This window comes from Heterodontus francisci, chromosome 5 (genome assembly GCF_036365525.1).
Source record: "Heterodontus francisci isolate sHetFra1 chromosome 5, sHetFra1.hap1, whole genome shotgun sequence".
NCBI lineage: Eukaryota > Metazoa > Chordata > Chondrichthyes > Heterodontiformes > Heterodontidae > Heterodontus > Heterodontus francisci.
Genome location: NC_090375.1, coordinates 94,199,688 through 94,213,711, shown reverse-complemented (window position 1 = coordinate 94,213,711; position 14,024 = coordinate 94,199,688). Strand labels below are relative to the sequence as shown.

General features: G+C 41.7%; 1 protein-coding gene and 1 long non-coding RNA gene across 11 annotated transcripts in view; one reads left to right on the top strand and one right to left on the bottom strand.

Annotated features, from left to right (window-relative positions):
• The window catches only part of LOC137369962 (uncharacterized), a 45,212-nt gene extending 36,595 nt beyond the window's left edge, over window positions 1–8,617 (top strand). Inside the window, exon 5 of one of the 2 annotated variants that reach the window (XR_010975053.1) lies at window positions 3,707–8,617. This is a non-coding gene — a long non-coding RNA (uncharacterized lncRNA). The remainder of the gene's footprint in view (window positions 1–3,706) is intronic. The other variant, XR_010975052.1, reaches the window with a different exon arrangement.
• The window catches only part of dtna (dystrobrevin, alpha), a 437,687-nt gene that overhangs the window by 147,793 nt on the left and 275,870 nt on the right, over window positions 1–14,024 (bottom strand). The gene's annotated exons all lie outside the window — the stretch shown is intronic.

Here is a 14,024-nt window from a genome sequence, read left to right as displayed (position 1 = left end):
GATATAGCTGCAAAGATACTGGAGGCATTGGTTTTGATCTTCAAGAATTCCTTAGATTCTAGAACAGTTGCCAAGGATTGGAAAGTAGCAAATATAATACCACAATTTAAGAAAGGAAGAAGAGAGAAAAAGGGCCAGTTAGCCTAACATCAATAGTAGGCAAAATGTTAGAATCTATTATTAGGGACATAGTAACAGGGCACTTAGAAAATCATAATATGATGGAACAGAGTCAACACGGACTTATGAAAGGGAAATAGTGTTTGGTAAATCTGCTGGAGTTTTTTTGAGGATGTAACTAATAAGATGGATAAGGGAGAAACCACTGGATGTGGTGTATTTGGATTTTCAAAAAGCATTCGATAAAGTGCCACACAAGAGGGTAACATATTAGCATAAATTGAGGATTGGTTAATGGACAGGAAATAGAGGGTAGGAATAAATGGGACATTTTTGGGTTGGCAGACTGGGGTACTGCAAGGATCAGTACTTGGGCCTAGCTATTTACAATATATCTTAATGACTTAGATGAAGGGACTGAGTGTAATGTATTCAGGTTTGCTGATGATACAAAGTTAGGTGGAAAAGTAAGCAGTGAGAAGGACACAAAGAGACTGCAGAGGAATATAGACAGGTTGGGTGAGTGGACAAGAACATGGTAGATAGAATACCATGTGGCGAAGTTATCGACTTTGGTAGGAAAAATAAAAAAGCAGAATATTTTTGAGAGACTGGGAAATGTTTGCATTCAGAGGGACCAGGCTGTCCTTGTACACGAATCACAGAAAGTTAATGTGCAGGTACAGCAAGCAATCGGGATGGCAAATGTTATGTTAGCATTTTCTACAAGAGATTGGAGTATAAGAGTAAACAAGTCTTACTACAATAATAAAAAGGATTGGTAAGGCCACACCAGGTGTACTGTGCGCAGTTTTGGTCTCCTTACCTAAGAAAGGGTATACTTGCCCTAGAGGGAGCGCAACAAAGGTTTACTAGACTGGTTCTTCAGATGAGGTGAAGAATGAGAAGTGATCTCATTAAAACATATAAAATTCTTAGGGGGCTTGATAAGTGTAGATGCTGAGAAAATGTTTCCCCGGCTGTGGAATCTAGAACACAGGAGGTCTCAGTCTCAGAATAAGGGGTCAGCCATTTAGGACTGAGATGAGGAGAGATTTCTTAACTCAAAGTATTTTGAATCTTTGGAATTCTCTATCCCAGAGGATTGTGGATGCTCAGTTATTGAGTATGTTTAAGATAGAGGTTGCCAGATTTTTGGTACTAAAGAAATTAAGGGATTATGGGATAGTGCGGGAAGGTGTCATTGACATAGAAGATCAGCCATGATCTTATTGAATGGCAGAGCAGGTTTGAAGAGCCAAATGGCCTACTCCTGCTCCTATTTCTTGTATTCTTATGACCACCACAAGTTGGGAGGGCTTTTCCGCAGTGGTCAAGGCAGCGGAACCATGCTTCAGCACCCCAATTGTCTGCTTGAAGGCGTTCCTCATGGCAGCACAGCTCTCATTACCTGAATGCTGGCCACATGTGGTTGGGTTGCAGAGGGGAGTTATCAGCCAAGAGTAGTACTGTAGTTTGACATGATGGTTGAAAGATTGCAGGATGAATGAATCATGACTTGTGCCAGGATGGCAGGCATTCACCAGCATGATGTGATGGGCGTGGCTACACACCAACTACAGATTGAATGAGTGGTAACCTTTGCGATTTCAATGCATCTCACCATTGAGATGCAGGGCATGTAATGCCATGTGTGTGCAGTCGATGGCACCCTGCACCATGGGGAAGACTGCTATCCTGGCAAAGCTGCATGCACACTCCTCCTGTTTCTCTCTGTTCAGAGAGGAAACAATGAAGTCCCCTCTCCTGGGATAAAGTCTTGGTCACCTCCTAGCTACAGCAATAGATGGTGAACTGCGAGGTAGTTACTTTGTTGCCCGTTTCAGCCTGGAAGAATCTAAGCAAAAAGATTCAGGGCCATAATCACCTTCACAGTCACTGGCAATGCCATCCTTACCGTGCTGAGGCTGCAGATCTGGTTCCAGGAGTTGGCACATTTCTGTGACCACCTTGTTGGTGAACTGCAGTCACAGAATACACTGATTCTGGTTTAGGTGCACGTAGGAGATGTGGTCCCTGAAGACCTGAGGTAAGTAAGGCTTCCTTCTCCACCTCCTCCCTCTGCAAGCAGCTTGTCTTTGCTGCATCTGCTGCATCATGCTCTGATGCTGCAGGCCAAGGGATGACAGTTATAACCCCATGACTGCGAACAAGTGGTGTGTTTCATGGCCTTGCAGTAGCGACCAATGCCCTTCCCACGTTCAACACCAATCCCTGCAGATTTTACCAACTTTTATGAATTCCACCAAACATCTTGTATTTCCAAAAAATCAGCAGGAGCCAATAGAAAGTAGTAAGTAACTAACCTCAAGTTGGACGATGAGCCCTGTAAGTATCACAGGTTGGGGGTCCCTTATGCTGCTGATCACATGTTCAGCTGTGCATGTTAAGAGAGGGCATTAACTAAAATGGCAAGATTGAAAACGGCGAATCAAGTGTTAAATCTGCATTAGAAACTGACTGATGTCATGCTCTGCCTACTCTGCATTCTTCCAGTGGACGCATGTAACACCTGTGCTAACGCCCTCACCAAGATGTCGTTTGGTGCAAACCTCACCGGAAGAGACTGGAAGTGGTGCAGATGCCATTCTTCTACCAAACTGGTACCCACAGCGCCAAAACCACCATTGCTACAGAGCCAAATTCTGCATCCCAAAACTATACAAAGTACTCCAGGAATGGTTTCGCCAAAGCCCTGTATAATTGCATCAAAACTTCCTTACTCTTACACTCCAACCCCTTTGCAATAAAGGCTGACATATTATTTGCTCTCTAATTGCTTGCTGTACCTGCATGTTAACTTTCTGTGATTCATGTACTTGAACACTCTTTGAACACCAACATTTACTAGTCTCTCACCTTTTGAATAATATTTTGCTTTTCCAATCACCAACGTGGATAATTCCACACTTCCCACATTATACACTACCTGCCATCTCGTTGCCCACTCACTTAACTGGTCTATATCCCTTTACAGCCTTTTTGCATGCTCCTCACAGCTTACTTTCCCATCTCGCTTTATGTTGTCAGCAAACTTGATACATTACATTTGGCTCCCTCATCTAAGTCTTTAATATAGATTGTAAATAGCTTAGGTTCAAGTACTGATCCTTGTAACGCTCCACTAGTTACAGCCTGCCATCCTGAAAATGACTTGTTAATTCCTACTCTCCGTTTTCAGTCTGCTCAATCCATGCTAATAAATTACCCCCAATCCCATGAGCCCTAATCTTGTATAACAACCTTTTTTGTGGCACCTTATCGAATGCCATCTGAAAAGCCAAGTTTTAAATAACAAATTTATGATAATGGAATCTATATTTCCAGTAAAGTGGCATTGTCAGTACATAATAAGGTTCTATTTATTGGATGTCCTAAATCTACAAAAATGATGACTAATTTACAACAGAATTAGTAGCTTATTACAAATAACGAAGCTCTGTCATGTACAGAAGGATAGTTATTGTGCATTCTTATCAACACATTTTATTTTCATCCTTTCCCCATTTTTATTTCCCCTTTGTCATTGTTGTATATTTACATTGTTCTTTCCTTCCTGATGTAGGACGACTCAAGCAAGATTTTAAAAAACTATAACTTGATAATGTCCACATCACTGTGCAAAGGATAGCAGAAAATATGAACCTCACAAAATTGGAATTTTCTTCCATGGTGAAGGCCTCCATCTAGTGGACAGGCAGAGAACTGACTGAAATTTCATATACACAACTGATTGAATCAGGTATCAGGACCAAAACTGGAGCAATGTGAGAATAGTACCATCTGACCCACATTACACTGACTCCGAGGTATTTTTATAGTTAACATCACTTGAATGATGTAAACAATGGAAAGAACCTGTGATTGGGAACTTGCTTGTTAACAAGTAGGAAAATCACATATTGCTTCTGGAATTAAAGGCTTGCAGGAGCAGCCATCATGGTTTGGCAACTGAGAAAGCAGCAAGCGTGTCAGATCACCTTGACAATTACAGATTTTCATTTCTACTCTGGCTGCAGGAGAAGAAAGCCCATAATAGAAAAAGGTCATTTGCAGGAGGAGGTACTCCTAACTTTCTACTGCTCAGAAAAGTAAGTTTTAAAAATCTTTGAAGGAAGTAAGAGATGGAGAAGTAGGAGCGCTGCCACCAGCTCAGAGCTTGTGGTAACCTTTGGCTGCCCTTTTTTCTCATCATGTTTGCTCAGTCACTTACTGCAACAAAATATATACTGAATGTCTCTACTATGTTGCTCATTCTACTGAAAGTTGCAATTGAAGGCTGCTTAAAAGGATCTCACTGTAATGTCTTCATCTTTTTCTCTATATGTGCCACAAGAACTGCAATCAGGTCCTAGTACATCAGGGAAAATGTAATAATTTCTGAAGAAATAATCAAATGGATAAATAAAGGAACTGGCTTACATGTGATGCAAATGAATATTAGAAATCATTCCATAAAGGTATCTCATAGGCTTAATCACAAAAATTTCAGGTGCAAGAATTGGCTGTATTAGCTGCTAGTCCCTCAATGCCTCAAATTTAAAAGTCTCATAACTGTGTTAAGCCCCTCCATGGTCTCATCCCTCCCTATCTCTATAGGCCTTGCCACCCACAGCCCATAGTATCTCCATTTTCCTACTAGTGGTGACTAGCCATCAGCGGCCTAGCTCCCACACTGTAGAATTTCCTCCCTAAATCCTTCTGTCTCTACACCTCTTGTTTTCTTAAATCCCAACCCTCACCTCTCATGTCTCCTTCCTTGATTGGCATTTATTTTTTCCTTCTGTCACATTTTGGGTCATTTTCCAACATAAGACACACAATATAATTGGAAGTGGTTAGTGATATTATTCAGGCAGCTTGAGTGTGTGGGAACAACTATGGAGTCAATGGATGATGCAGGAAGGTAGAAATGGAGTTGTGTAAAAGGACGAAACATTAGAGAGGAGAAATATGGTGCACAGAGCACAGAAAAAGGCAAATGGCACTAGAAGGAAGAATAGATCAGAAATAAGGTGATTAGACAGGGGGCAAATGCAAAACAAGCTAAGATGGGTTTGAACTGCATGTACATAAATGAATGAATGGAGTGTGGTAAATAAGGCTGGTGAGTTGCAGGCGCAAGTTACCATCTGGGACTATGATGTAGTGGCAAGAACAGAGACCTAGTTCAAAGAAGGGGAGGATTGGGAACCTAATATTCCTGGCTACATGATATTCAAGAAAGATAGGGAAGGAAAAAAAGGAGGGGTGGCTATATTGATCAAAGAAACTATTACAGCATTGGAGAGGGATAATGTAGTCTAGGGGCCAAAAAGAAAGCCCATTTGGTTAGAGTTAATGAACAAAGGAGCTATTATGTTACTGGGTGTATAATGATAGACCACCAAATAGAGACAGAGGGAGATAGAGGAGCAAATGACAGATAGTTACATGAACTACAGAGCAGTGATAATGGAAGACTTCAATTTTTCTAATCTAGACTGGGATAATAACAGTGTAAAGGGCAAAGAGGGGCAGGAATTCCTGAAATCTGTACAAGAGAACTTTCATCAATGTGTTTCTTGCGCAATGAGGAAGGAAGCAGTGCTGGATCTCGTTCTGGGGCATGAAAAGGAACAAGTAGAGCATATTTCAAAGGGAGGGCATTTGGGGAACAGTGATATCATCAAGCTTAGAATTGTAATGGAAAAGGACAAGGTATAATTAAGCATAAAAATACTTAACTGGAGGAGGGCTAATTTCAGTGCTTTGAAAAGGGATCTGGCCCACGTGGATTGGAATCAAATGCTGGCAGGCAAAACAGTAATTAAACAATGGGAGGCCTTCAAAAAGGAGATTGTTTGGGTAGAGTAGACACAGTCCCATAAGGGGGAGCAGAAGGGCATCCAAAGCTAAAGATATAGAGGTCAAAATGAGAGAGAAAAAGAAAATTTAGCATAATTGTAAGGTTAATAATATAGTAGAAAACAAAGCTGAAGACAGAAAGTAGAAGGGAGTTAAACATGGGAATAAGAGAGGCAAAGGAAGAGTATGAAAATAGATTAGCAGCAACGTAGAAGGGAACCCAAAAGACTTCTATAAACACAAATAACAAAAAGGGTAGTCAAAGGAAGAGAAGGACTGATTATTGACCAAAAGATCTTGTGGAGGTATTGGATATGGCTAAGGTAATAAATAAGTACTTTGCACCTGTCTTCACAAGTGGAGAGAATGCTTCCAATGTAGGAGTAAAGGAGGAAGCAGTAGTGATATTGGATAGGAAAAGAAAATAGATACAGAGGAGGTGCTTAAAAGGGTGCTAGTCCTCAAAGTAGAAAAGTCTCCTGGCCCAGATGGAATGCATCCTAGGTTGCTGAGGGAAGTAAGGGTAGAAATTAGAGGTTCTGGCCACAATTTTCCAATCCTCCTTGGATATGGGGCTGGTGCCAGAGGCCTGGAGAACTGCAAATGTTATACCCTGTTTAAAAAAAAAAGGGACAGGGATAAACTCAGCCAATCAGCCTAAAACTGGTGGTAGGAAAACTCCTTAGAGACAATACTTTGGGACAAAATTAATTAGCATTTGGAAAAGTGGAGGCTATCAAATGAAGGTCAGCACGGATTTGTTGAAGGTAAATTGTGTTTGACTAACTTAATAGAGTTCTTTGATGAAGTAACAAAGAGGGTTGTGAGGTTGATGTGTGTATGGATTTTCAAAAGGTGCCACAAATACACTTGTTAGCAAAATTAAACCCCATGGGATTAAAGGAGCAGTGGCAATATGGATACAAATTGGCTAAGGGACAGAATGCAGAGGGTAACAGTGAATGGTTATTTTTCAGACTGGAGAGAAGTATGCAGTGGTGTCCCCCAAGGATCGGTATTAGGACTGCAACTCTTTTCAACATATATGTTCATAATCTGGACTTGGATATACAGGGCATATTTTTTAAGTCTGCAGATGATACAAAACTTGAAAATGTAGTAAGCAATGAGGAAGATAGTAAAAGACTTCAGGTGGACATGGACAGACTGGTAAAATGGGCAGACACATAGCAGATTAAATTTAATACAGAGAAGTGTGAAGTGATACATTTTGGTTGTAAGAATGACGAGACGCAAAATGAACTAAATGGTACAATTTCAAAGGGGGTGCAAGAACAGAGAGATCTGGGGGAGTTTGTACACAAGTCTTTGAAGCTGGCCGGACAGGTTGAGCAGACAGTTATAAAAACATATGGGATCCTTAGCAAAAACAAGAGGGAAAGCCAGGAAGTTATGCTAAACCTTTATGAAACACTATTTAGACCTCAGCTAGTGTATTATGTTCAATTCTGGGCACCTCATTTTAGGAAGAATATCAAGGCCTTGGAGAGGCTGCAGAAGAGATTGACCAGGGAAACTTCAGTTATGTGGAGAAACTGGAGTTTCATTAGAGCAGAGAAGATTGAGAGGAGATTTGATAGAGATATTCAAAATGATCAATGGTTTTATAGAGTAAATAAGGAGTACACGTTTCCGGTGGCCTAAGGATTGGTAACTGGAGGGGATAGATTTAAAATCACTGGCAAAAGAACCAGAGGTGACATGAGGAAACATTTTTTTATACAGCAAATTGTTCTGGTCTGGAATGCAATACCGAAGAGGGTGGTGAAAGAAGACTCAATAATAACATTCCAATGAGAACTGGATAAGTACTGAAGAGAATCAAATTACAGGACTATGGGGAAAGAGCAGGGGAGTGGAATTAATTGGATAGCTCCACCAAACAGCCAGCGCAGGCACGATGGAAAGAATAGCCTCCTTCTGTGCTGTAACATTCTGATTTTATGAAATGGAAATCATTGACACTTCTGGAACCCAACCTCATACCCCCTTATTTTTCAGGAACGTTAAGGGAGCAAATATTTCAAGATCAAATAATAAAAATTCTAATAGTTATAAAAAAATTTATATCTGAAACTTTTTGCCTGATAGTGAATCTAATTGCAAAGTTTACAAGTGTATATTTTGAATCAAATTCGGAAATTTGAACAAACAGGAAACTACATAACTGCATGATAGGGCTGCAGAATCTTTTTAATTCTGAATGATCATGGTTAGCCAATAATTAAAGATGTTACTACCTTTGAACTATCTTTCAGTATAAAAACATGGAAGTTTGCTTCAATGATTTTTTTGGGTCGTGTATCAAAATAAACTGCAGATTTTGTGCAAAGTCTAAAATGGTTTTGAAATCTGAAGTTTTTGCTTTTTAAACCCACAATTTATTGATTCTATAAGTGACTATAACCACAATAACTGTCCTGTCTGCGAAGGATTTAATAGACAACCAATAAGTTACATTATTTCTGGTTTAGTCTTATTAGTGATTAGTTATTTACTTACTCTATACTAATGTTGGTTATTGTGCATCTCAGTTTCTAATCATACTAAAAAGTACTTAAATATTTAAAAATTGCTTACCCATACTCATTTCTGTGCAGCAACAAAAGCAAACACATTGTAAGAAAATACAGGTAATTAAACTGTAGAACTTGCCATTCATTTTTAAATTAAATATAAGTTCAAGAACAAATCTCCTTTTCTTAGAGTTACTGAAGTGGAGCAAGGATGACTTTCCTATGTTGTAGTTCTTTTTTAGTAGCATAGCATAGTAGATTTAATGGATAACTAAAGATATTCAACTGTTTTGCCATTTCACACACATGTCCTGTTCTGAGACCAATTGACCTGGATTTTGCTGTAAGCAGTGAAGGAACAGCTTTCACCGTTCACCTCACGTACAGTTGCCCACAGACTTTTAGCGGGGTTGTCAGTGGAGATTTCTACTCTTCGACCGTCTGTTTACATTTGTGCCTTTGACAGAGAACTGTCGAGTCTGTGAACAGGACAAGCAGCATAGAAGCTGTTCAGCCAATCAGATAGAAGAATCCTCAGATAGCAAAGCAGGAAGTATAAAATAGGAATTATAAATTAAGTTTCTTTAAAAATCTACAACATTAATTTTCTTCTGAGGGAATGAGACTACACACTTGTAAAATAATCTTTTTCAGGGCTAGAGAGGTTGTCCTGCAGTAATTATAACTTAATACACCATTTAAAAACTCAGTTACCCTTGATTGAACAAGGCTTAACTTTTCTATTGGTCTTTACAGCGAGGATATGGGTAATTAGTTTAAGTTCATGCCTTAACACTGATTTCTGTGTTGATTCCATCGGCAAAGACTGCAACAGACTTCCCTGTGGAGAAGCCCGGTAACTCTGACAGCAACTTCAGGATTTTTGCATTTAACTACTTATGTGCAGATGCCAAAAGACGCTCTCAGTTTTATCCAGTAATAACCGCAAGCGGCGACAGCCTCGCCATTATTAGCACAGCAAAATCTGGGCCATTTTCCTTAAACAAGCTTTTCTACCCAAATATAGGATCATAATACCAAATTTTCGGTTGAACTTTTGGACCAAGTAAAATTATGCAATCTAAAAGATTTCAGGGGGCAGAAAATGAGAGATAGTTGAATGACTTGAGAAATTATATTTTGCAGATGTATTCTCGATCCACACTTTACTTAAATGATCCTTTATGAAAAGATACTTTTTTGTTTCACTGTTTATCACTATAGGCAGCAAAAGTTCAAATGTTACAGTTGCTCCTTTTTAATCACACAGGTCTTTTGGTGCAACATTCTTTCAGCAAAACACATTAAAGATTAATTTTGAAATAAGATTTTTGTGGAGACAGTTTAACTGTTTAGGGTTGTTTAAAGCCCATTAGATCAGTGTGTTACAATTGAGGACAGTCATATTAATTGAGAGCAGCCTTACAAGATGCAATCACCACCCCAAGGTTTCTTCTTTTCCCATCGTTGGTCTCCTTAAGGCAGTGTTGCACATTGGTAGTCATTTCAATGGGTGCCAGCAGCCCTTCAATATTTTATCCAAGTGACTATTCTTGATATGAAAGGCTAGACAGTGTATATCAGCAGACGGTTTGACTGTGGAGGGCATAACAGCTGAGCAATCCAGTCCTTTCCCAACAGAATTGGTAACTGAGTAGCAACCAACAGTGGGAACCAATGTCTGCTCTTTCTCCTCAGACTTGGGAAACACAGGGCAATTTTATAACCACGCGGATATGATGTCCAAGATCAGTTTAACTCATCAATAATTAGGGATCAATCCTGCAATATTCTTGTTTGATACAGCTCAGCAGCACACCACAGAATGCTATAACTAGCTAAGCCCAACGTTAAAATCCTTGATAAGACTCTAACTACTCACTTTCTTCAACATTTCAACGACAATGGACTGTTAATATTCTGAGCTGGTCAGTGAATACTGAAAGATGCAGACAAAAACACAAGTAGGGACTCAAAAAACACAGTAATCAAAGAGCCCTCCTATCAATACTCCAGCACAGTTGAGGTGGGAACCTATTATCACCCAAGGGAAGCACATTTATATATGTTGGGCTGGATTTTGTGCTGCAGGCATGGCTCCTAGTGCCGGGCCGGAAAGGTGGGGGGAAAACGCTGCCTCTGCCTTTTCGTGCCCCCCCCCCCCAAACCCCCACCAAGAGCGATCCTTCGGTGTTTTTGAGTTAAAGGGCTGGATTGCGGCGAGCTCGAAAAATGGCAACATTTATTTAAATAGCTGTGGCGGCCCACCCTCCCCTCCCAATCACTTGGAGGGGGTGGGCTGTCTGTCCACGGCAATGGCATCAGCTGCCTGTGCGCAGGCACTAGCACCATGTTTAAAGAAAGATCCCCCAAAATTAAATAAATAAATTTCTTATGCCCCTTTCCCATGCCCCCCCCACAACAATTACATTAACTATTTTCCCTTCCCCCGCCTCAAAACACTTACCTTTAACATCTGACCTTCCCCCGTCACAAACTGCACAAAGTTTAAGGTTACACCCTTCCCATCATCCCCTACACTCATTATGTGTATTTGACTCCCCAACCCCCACACTAACAAACTTACTTCCACCCCCCCCTCCGCACCAGTGTGGCGCCGTATTTCCCTGGACAGGGATCTGAAGGCGCAGGAGTGCCGGACGCCGCACCGAAAATCGCAGTGGGCCCTCAAGATTGGACGTACGTGTATTTAAATTTATTAATTTTATTGATTTGCATATTTAAATTGTGGTTCCGTCGCCCAGCGGCGGGAGGGGGCTGCCATGGAACCTCACCGCCGCTGGGAGGATCGAGCTGGGCCTCATCCGGAGCCATCTTTAGGCCTCCTCCCCGCCATGGATCACAACGTCGAGGACTTGTTAAAATCCAGCCCAGTTTTAGGATGCGGGATACCGTCCCTTTCAAGACTTTAAAGGGATGGGGATCCCACCTCCAAGAATAGCCGGCCAATCAGAGGGCCGCAGCTCAGCAGTATCTGCAGCGCCACCGGGAGCAAAGGGTCGTGGGGGCGGGGGGGGGAGGTGGGGGTTCAGTCCAGAGGGAGGGTGGTCCCGGGGGGTAAAGTTCCTGTTGGGGGTCCTCCATGGGCCACAAACTGCCCATGAAGGTGGGGCCCCCTCCCCCCAAACCAGCAGCGAGGGCACCTCGTTTTACAAGGCATGCTTCTCGTGTGGCAGAGGCCCCCCTCCACCCCACCCCCGCCACTGCTAAGATCCAGCAGCGGTGGGAAGAGGCCCTTAATTGGCCATTAATAGGCCACTTAAGGGTCTCAATTGGCCTCTGGGCGGGATGGCCATCGTCGGCCTAACCTGCCCCCGGGAAGATCGCTGTGCGATTGTGAGGCGACAGGCCCCCCCGGCCCCATATCGCAATTCTCCGTGCCCCCTCCAAACAGCCTCCGACCCCGCTTTAGGGGAGGCCTGAAAAATCCCGGCTGTTTAGTTTAGATTTTTAGAGATACAGCACTGAAACAGGCCCTTCGGCCCACCGAGTCTGTGCCGACCATCAATCACCCATTTATACTAATCCTACACTAATTCCATATTCCTAACTCATCCCCACCTGTCCCTATATTTCCCTGCCACTTACCTATACTAGGGGCAATTGCTAATGGCCAATTTACCTATCAACCTGCAAGTCTTTGGCATGTGGGAGGAAACCGGAGCACCCGGAGGAAACCCACGCGGTCACAGGGAGAACTTGCAAACTCCACACAGGCAGTACCCAGAATTGAACCCGGGTCGCTGGAGCTTTGAGGCTGCGGTGCTAACCACTGTGCCACTGTGTAAATACAAAGATTGTTCAATACTTGCAGTCAGAAATATACCCGACGTTCCTCCCATCTTCTACATAGTGGAGTATAAGAATAAAAGCTACAGAATAGACAATGATTGATTTGTAATAAAACTTACATCACATGCATTGAAATAAGTTTGCCATCATGGCAAAACAAGAGTCTAATGTTTTGCATTAATTATTTAAGAATCTAAACAGTATTTACCATTCATTTATAAACATGATTCTACTTATTGGCTGTCAGCTGTAGCTCAGTTGGTAGCCCACTTGCCTCTGAGTCAGAAGGTTGTGTATTCAGGTCCCACCCCCATGACTTGAGCACAAAAAAAAATCAGGTTAACACGCCAGGGCAGCATTGAGGGAGTGCATCACTGTCAGGAGGTGCCATCTTTCAGATCAGATGTTAAACCAAGGCTCTGTCTGTTCTCTCAGGTAAAAGATCCCATGGCACTATTTTGAAGAAGTATAGGGGAACTATTACCAGTGTCCTGGCAAATATTTATTCATCAATCAAGATCACTAAACAAAAAATTATCTAGTCATTATAACATTGCCATTTGTGGGAGCTTGCTGTGTGTGAATTGGTTGCCATATTTCCTATATTACAACAGTGGCTACACTTCAAAAAGACTTCACTGGCTGTAAAACACTTTGGGATGTCCCTTGGTTGTGAATGGCGCCATATAAATGCAACTCTTTCTTTTCTTTCTATGTTAAAAGGAAGCTGTTAAATACCATGCTTACCATGTAAAGCTCCCTAATTTGCCATGACAAATATGAATTTGATCTATAAATACCAAGGTTGTTTTGTACCTGCTGTTAAGATTCGCAAGTTTGGTAAATGTGTCAGTTACCTGATGAAGGCATGCCAAATGGCATCCTGCTGATATAGCATGGATCCAGCACGGTCGCCTAAAATGATCCAGCAGCATAAAAGTTGAGCGCGGACATGGCACTCAGCTATGGACAGAACTGGCCAGGTATATTAGACATGGCCACAGATCTTTATGTAGTAGTTGTCACAGTTTTCCAGTAGCCTTTATGGTGAAACAATTCTTCACAGGTCTTTATTATGGTGTTCATAGGATTGGTGTACCCAGTAAATTATTTGCGGGGGGGTGGGGGGGGGGGGGTGCGGTGTAATATCTTGAACAGCACATCCTCCTATATGCCTCATTCTCCTTTCTTCCACACTCTCCCTCCTGATCCTCTTCCTCCATTATAATGGCAAACAAAGGAATGTCCATTGGGAATTCTGTGCCTATTCTGGTGAATCTCTCCTGGGGGATGGAGGCAATATTAGCCTGGGGATCTCAAAGGCAGTCAGAGGTAAGTCCAGCACTGGCTGCAGTAAACCTGAAAAAGAACCCACTGAAGACATGTAAACCTCAAGAGAGAAAAGACTTCTACATTGAAACAAGTTGAAGGGTGCAATGGGCCCCAACAAACAGTAAGACTAACTGGCAACCAAAGACTCCACATTGAACTTAAAGAACTGTAAATAACTGCCAGATATTGCCTCAAACTTTTCTCCTTTATTCCTTCTACTTTTTCTGTCTCTATCTGCGTGTGTGTTTATCGCGATTGCATGCTAGCGTGGTTGTGTCACGTATTTGTAGTTGTTAACCGGATTAGAGTTTAAGATGAATAAACTTCCACCTTGTTTAAATCTAAGACAACCTG